This window comes from Triticum aestivum, chromosome 7B (assembly GCF_018294505.1).
Source record: "Triticum aestivum cultivar Chinese Spring chromosome 7B, IWGSC CS RefSeq v2.1, whole genome shotgun sequence".
In the NCBI taxonomy this organism is placed as follows: Eukaryota; Viridiplantae; Streptophyta; class Magnoliopsida; order Poales; family Poaceae; genus Triticum; species Triticum aestivum.
The window spans coordinates 445,078,580-445,086,147 of NC_057813.1; the positions used below are offsets into that span (position 1 = coordinate 445,078,580).

Consider the following 7,568-nt stretch of genomic DNA (forward strand, 5'->3'; position numbering starts at 1 on the left):
TCGGACGCCGACCCGACGATGGACGGCGCTCGGCTACCTCCCGTTTAATCTTTTTCCCGGCGAGAGGCTTACGTACGGACTACGGTGAAGATTTGGTAAGTGTACATGTAGCGATGTTGCCTTTTTTTTATAGGCGAGCAACCTTGCCTGTCCATTTTTTTTAGAAACATCTGTAGTTTTATCTATACCTACTACTAAAGAGAATAGGTATTTTTGGTTTGATTCCCCTTGCTTCGCTCGTCTTAAGGATTTTTACGTACGACTATGACTAAAAAGATAATCGCCGGAGCCAAGAGTGGAACACACCACATATACGAGAGACATCCAAGGGGTTGCCACCCAGCCAGACAAGATGATGCATTCTAAAGTGAAGTTATTTTTCTATAGATTTTGTTATCTGTGACACTGGTTGAAGAGTCCAGGCAAAGTCGAAGCCCAGGCAGGACTGAGTTTCCATGTTGCTGGGTTGGGCCTTTGCCTGACGGGTTCCTCCCGTTGTTTCGCTGGGCCTGTGCGTGGATGAAAAATCTAACTATACCAAGAAACAGATGCATGGATATTTTATGTTGTACGGGGCAAAAGACGGCCTTGCATCAAGTGAGGCATGGCTAGCCGGCGATGTCCAGATGACTGTCCATGGTCTGGGCATCTAGTAGGCACTGGTGACCTTACATGGAACTCCCAACTACGCCCTCGCAAAAAAAAAAGAACTCCCAACTACGCTATGCATCAATGACCTTACGTGAAACTCCCAACTACGCTATGACTCTTTTTCTTCGGTGGCTGCTATGGTGGTGCTGGAGGTAGGTGACGGACGCTGGTGTCAAGCTCAGAAATGTTCTGCTATCTTTTCAGTTTTGTCATGTCGGTCATTACATGACTTGTACTTTGATTTTTATAATATGAATGAGACACATATTACCAACGAAAAAAATAGCGCGCTATTTGGGCGTTTAAACCTGGCTATAGCGTATTTGAGGGTGCCATGTTATATTTTAGCTATTTTACACGATATGCCGCTATTCACGTTATAGCTTGCTGTAACGGCGCTAAACGGAAAAACGTTTCAGCGTTTTTAGCGTGGAGCGATCAAAACACAACAGGCGCTCAACAGATAGCAGCCCATCGGGCATCGGCCCAGTGCAATGCAATAATAGGCCATCATCCATCCTTCTAATACCCTAACTTGCCAGGTCGTGGACAAGGACAATGCAACGGAGGCAACTCACAGTCCCTAGTTTTCTTTCCTTTTCCCACCCAGGTCGTGGCGAGGGTGGCGGCGAGGTGTACTATGCTCCTGTTAAAATTATGTTCATTTGAATAATGCTCTGGTCTCCTTTGGTGATTGTAGGCCTTTTTTTTTTGCGGGGTGAAAAGAAGTTTTATTTCAAAATTATAGGGTTACAATCCCAAGCCAACTGCTCCTCGCAACATAGAGGACTCGAGTTCAACCATATCGCAGTACAACACTCGGTACGACTATAATGTGCCAAGAGATGTGTTGTCTAGCACAACATCAACCGTAGAAGGACCGGCTGCTGTTGTGAATGTGAAATCAAAAGACCCAGAATGAAAATATTGCATTTGTCCGGAGGAAAACAAGAAGAATTCTGTAAAGTGCATCTAATGCCATAATGTGTACACCAACGGTATGCATGTATAGCTCCTGGACAAAATTTTAGATGCGGAAATCCTTAATTTCTAAGATATATTTGGCATATTTTTCGAAATGCTATTTTGAATATAGCACGCAAATAGCACGCAATAACTTGTATAGCATTTGGAGAAGGGCCACGCTATTTTAGATATATAGCACACTATTTTTTGGTTGATTACCATGCAAAAAAAAAAACTATGATATGGCTCCTTTTGTGATTGTGCGGCTGCTATGTATTTCTTGTAGACCTTGTGTGCGCCTTCCTGCCATCGGTAGCACTGTTGGATATTTTGATGAATGGGACAATTAGCGTTTCTTTGCATATATATAGATGGGCAACTAGTGTTTCTTTATAGTGTATTCGCTATGAACCATTGTGATTGCACATAACCCTGATTTTCTTTCCCATTGCAATGCACATGCATATGTGCTAGTTCATACTCATAACAATTACAGATACATTGATTTAGGTCTATTAAGATCTTAAAAATGTAAAGTAACCCTTATAACTAAGAATTACAATAAAATCTCTAGGAAACACCTTCGTGGTAGCAATCTCTGCTAGAAAGTTTCTAAAAGAATCCCTGCTTGAAGAAATACTCAAAAGACTTCGATAAAGAGGCTGTAATTGGACAGAAAAAATAATATTGTCACTCTTTTACCCACACGAATATTACTAATAATGATTTTTTTAAAGCGCCTTGAGTCGCCCATCCAAAAGATGGGAAACCTTGATCGATGATATAGTTGGGAAGCCTTGATAGATGGTTTTTTAAAGAGCAGGCTTGTCTCTTTTAGTTTGTTGAGCCACTTATTGTATCAGGCCATATTTCTTGTTCATTGTTCTTTTTTCAACATTTAGTTGACACTACTGCAGGATGGTCCAAACATGACATATAGACTAGATCTTTGATGGCGCGCGTTGCCGCGCCCATCCATTATGGCGATGGGTTATCAAAGCATAAAAATGAACATACATAGATGTTTTTATCAAAAGTAACCATAAATATAAAGTATAAGGCTCTAGCAAAAGGCATTTTAACCAATCATGATAAGAATATGGCCTCTTCATTTCCAAAATAATAATTACATAGCATCCCCACTGAAGAGTTATTTACAAAGATACAATGTAGTTAGCTTACCAAAATGTCTTATATTTTGGCACGGAGGTAATATTACCTTGTAGACAGTTTTTTCACAAAGATATGAACTAATGGTTCTTTTATAACCTCCACACTTGGACTCAAAGTTTTTCCTTTTTTGGACCTCTTGATGGTTTTTGGAAGCCGGTATTTTAACCACACACATCATCAAAACCGAACCAAAAGATGAGAAGCACGGTTGCATGGGACGCATTTGTAAGCAAGAACAAGTGCAAAGAATATTGTCACTAAAGAAGTATGACATCTACAGATGAAATGCATTAGAAAGGACATGTTAATACAAGGTATATATAGAAGTCTAGTGTACAAAAAATAAAATGTAGGAAAAGTCAAAATGATTATGATTTATCCGCCGCACTTACATGGCAGCAGGCACTATAGCTGGTCTCTTCCTCCCAGACTACATCACTGTTGATGCCATCCTTCACTTGAGGAATGCAGATGTGCTAAAGGCATGCATAGAGAAGTATTACTGCCTAAAAGGTTTTTAATTTAGCACACCACTGAAAATGGGATGATATCTCATGCCACAACATGGTTAAATAATCAAGTAAATTCTCCTTTCTCACGAGCAGTTAGATAGTCAAACAGTTTAACTTTCTGGCTTTCTGCACAACACATTTCAGAAAATAGCGATGTCGTATAGACTTGAGCAAACAAAGGGAAATAAGGAATGGAAATGGAAGAAAGAACATTATTTAATCAGTGAACATGTAAGGATAGTCTTTACCAATCTCAGCATATGCTTTGATGAAGTCCCACTGAAACTCATATGCTTAGTGTGTTTTTGAAGCAAACGGTGCAGCATGCCACTGGCTAATCAACTCAAATGTTAAGTAAATATGACAAATAATGTCGATAGCTACAATATGTTGTGATGTGAGCATTTCATCTATGAGCCAGCATCTCAAGCATAATCTCTTGGTAGCACATGGATGTAGGAGCAACAAAACAAAGAAGAACATATAAAGAAAGGAAATAAGAAGACACCTATTTCTTCCGAGCAATGTACATGCTATCACACAACATGATCATGCCTATGAATTGAACATCAGGAAAAAAGAAAATATCATATGCCAATGCGGAGGTAAGGGCCACGACACACGGTGAACCACCGGGACACATAGTGAGCCAGGCAAGGTGCTCTTCCTCGAGTCCTACTGGTCTGTCAAAAGCACACGGCCAACCACCGGGACACATGGCGAGCCGAGCAAGGTGTTGTTCCTAGAGTCCTTCTAGACTATCTGAGGAGGGTTGGCATGGGGGGAGGCACATTGACGGGGAGAACACACCGGTGTCGGGGATGATGCTGGCTTAAAAAGCTTTGGCATAGATGGCGAAGGGATTCTCATCTAGCACGGTGGACTTGACCAATGTGACAGCATCAGATCCAGAATTCCCAGCATGTATGTCTCTCTCCTCTCCTACAATTGGCACAACAGTAAGTATATCGATCAATATCTATGGACACAGCTGCATGAGGGCACAACAAGGAACAACATAAAAGCACATCAATCAGGATGCTTGTTCAGTACACACACCTTCGCAAACATTATCTTCTCCTTTTGATATTTGATTTCTACCACGTAATAAGCACCGCCATCCATCTTTCAAAGTCCTGGTTGTTATTTTGCATCATGTTTGTGGCAATCTGGATTCAGCAAAACTCTGAATCCTTTCACGATAATCTCAGTGTTTTCATAGAAGAAGAATAATTGTTTGAAACAACCTGGCAGAAAAAAGGTTGCCACGGGGCAAATCAAGAAACTTGTTGCCCCAGTTTTAAATCAAGCAACAGCCAACTGACCTTATTGAGTATGCAACCAGAACCATCGTTCCTTGCACATAGAGAAGGATATCGTAGGCAAAAAGGAGTTTTCTGGCGGCGGACGACGATGCCTTTGATTTCTCATCAGTCGTGTCTGGGCTTCGATTGCATACAAGAAAGCGTTACATGGGGATGGGGTGGGCAGCTGCTCCGGCAACAAATTCGTTGATCTGCTATTCATTTATCATGGCTTAGGCTTTAATGTGTTCCTAGCTCTCACCCTTACTATATCTCTAACCAGCCGCATGGCAACTTTTCTGCAAAAATTATTGCAGGTGAATTCCGGCCTTCCCTTCATCTCTCGCTGTATCAAAAAAACTGAAATTATTTATACCAATTTATGTACGAAATAGTATTTAACTACTAACAGCGAAAAGTTCTTGATATAACTTAGAATATTTTAATTTTGGAAGAGAATGACTAACCAAGTGCATTGGAGTTAATTAAGTTCAGTGCTTACTATACAGTACATACTATCTATCTGTGGCAGAACACTTCTAAGTTCTTGCAGGAATGGTAAAATCGCATTGTGGTCTCACTGTTTAGGAAATAAATATGGCTTATGGATTACTAATCTCATGCCAAATGTCAAATATCATCGGGAAAACAGAAGTGATAGTTGTAGTGTGAAGAGCACCTTAAATACCATCAGCAAATATGGCTGCTTCATTGTGCGTATATCTTGTACTGTTCACTGCTTTGCAGATCAAATTAACAGTAAGGAAGTGCATAATCTTCCCTCGTCAAAACTTGAAATCAAAAAGAAAAAAAAGGTACATAGGGGTGATTCTCACCTTGACGCTGAGGTGGGTTGGGATGAATCCTTGGACTCCCTATGTTGAGGTCGTCATAAATGAGAGTACGAGGAGGACACCTAGGGTACGCTGGTGGGAAAGAATGAACGGGGCTTGCGGTTGCCGCTGTCACTCAGGGTCGAGATCGAGAGATTGAGTCGCGGCTTGTGGCGGCGGCGCAGTAGGGCGAGGGTAACGTAAAGCCAGATCAGAGAAGAGGAGAGGTCGGGGAGAGAAAGACGAAAGAACAGGGCGAGAGAGAGAGAGAGACAGAGAGGAGATTCTCGTGTGCTCATGGGCTTCGTGGACTAAATATTTGTGCGTGAAACTGGCCCAATTAACCAGAGCCCACTGAAACGGCTTGCGGAGTAGCAGCCCTCAGGACAGGCGGCCTAGTTAGCGCTAAAAGATGATCTGACGACCAGAAACGCTTCAAACACACGATCTGACAACCAAAATTGCAAGTGCGTGAGAGAGCTTGCTTTAGGTGCGGTTATACTGTCCTTAATTAAAGACCCTCGTGCGATGCAGTAATCGTAAATGGTGTTATAGTAAAAACCATCGCCAATAATACGAATTGTATGCGATGACGGTGACATCAAGCACGATTCAAATTAGAGTTATGTGACATACAATTGATCCATACTAACTTTTTGTGATGAGACAAAAAAAGAAAGCATCAGCCATATAAATGTGTGTGCGGTAGACGACATACAGTTCAATCGGATGAGTTGTTTTCAATTAGGCAACACAACAGAAACAGTCGGCCAGATCAACGTGTGTGCGATAGGCGGCATACATTCCACTTGAATGAAATGTTTGCGATGAGCGAAAACAACAGAAATGGTCAGCCAGATCAAAGTGTATCCTATAGACGACATACACTTGACACGGATGAACTGTTTCGATTAGCCACAACAAACATAAATGGTCAGACAGATCAAGGTGTGTGCGTTAGACAGACACACATTCTAATTAAAATAAGGATGTGCAATGGTAATAACGAGCGCGCACAATTGATGGAACAAGTCGTGTGCTGACATCACCGATTGTGGTGCATCCTGTGTTGCAAACGCCACGTACGACATCCAAGAACGCGTGCATGCATTTGTTTGAGGGACAAGTTTTTTGGACAGAGGGGGTAAATCTCTCCCTAGTAATAAAGCAGATATTGCTTCTGGTAGTCCGTCATAGCGGTTGTTTTGCAAAAAAGTCCTCCCATTTTCTAGAAATTGTACATGTAGTCCCTCTTTAAGTGATATCTACAGAACAATTTGATTTTACAAATTAACCCTTGGATTTATTAGAATTCAACCCGAGATCCTTTCCTATATCTTAGTCAAACGCTCCCTCCCTGGCCGCGGCGGCGCAGGACTCACTCATGCCCTCCCCGCCGTTCCTCCCGCCGTCTGGCCCTCGCCGGCCATTGATGTTTGCTTGAACTATGTCGGTATTTCCCCAAAAAGGAAGGGATGATATAGCACAACAACAATAGATATTTCCCTCAATGATGAGCCAAGTTTATCGAACCAGTAGGAGAACGACGCAACACAATGTAAACAACTCCTGCACACGAATAACAAATACTCACAACCCGATGTGTTCAAGGGGTTGTCAATCCCCTTTGGGCAACGGCGCCGGAAATTGGCATGGTGACGGGATAAAGTTATAATAGATTGGATAAATAGATCGCAAATAAAATAAAATGCTGCAAAGTATTTCTTTTTGTATTTTTGGTTTAATAGATCTGAAAATAAAAAGCAAATAAAATAGATCGCGAAAGCAAATATAATAAAGAAGAGACCCGAGGACCGTAGGTTTCACTAGTGGCTTCTCGCGAGAAAAATAACAAACGGTGGGAAACAGTTACTGTTGGGCAATTGATAGAACTTCAAATAATCATGACGATATCCAGGCAATGATCATTATATAGGCATCACGTCCAAGATTAGTAGACCAACTCCTTCATGCATCTACTACTATTACTCCACACATCAACCGCTATCCAGCATGCATCTAATGTATTAAGTTCATGAAAAAACGGGGTAATGCAATAAGAATGATGACATGATGTAGACAAAATCTATATAGAAATAGACCCAATCTTGTTATCCTTAATAGCAATG

The 7,568-nt window shown here is 41.4% G+C and overlaps 1 long non-coding RNA gene across 2 annotated transcripts; it reads right to left on the reverse strand.

Annotated features, from left to right (window-relative positions):
* Positions 1-3,874: 3,874 nt before the first annotated feature.
* On the reverse strand, positions 3,875-5,713 carry LOC123162164 (uncharacterized). Of its 2 annotated transcripts, XR_006481078.1 has the most exons (5): positions 5,443-5,712; positions 5,286-5,342; positions 4,628-4,952; positions 4,362-4,549; positions 3,875-4,244 (listed from the first exon to the last, which is right to left on the reverse strand). It is a non-coding gene; the product is annotated as an uncharacterized lncRNA (long non-coding RNA). The 2 variants fall into 2 exon arrangements; XR_006481077.1 differs by having other exon boundaries at positions 4,362-4,952; positions 5,443-5,713.
* Positions 5,714-7,568: the final 1,855 nt, after the last annotated feature.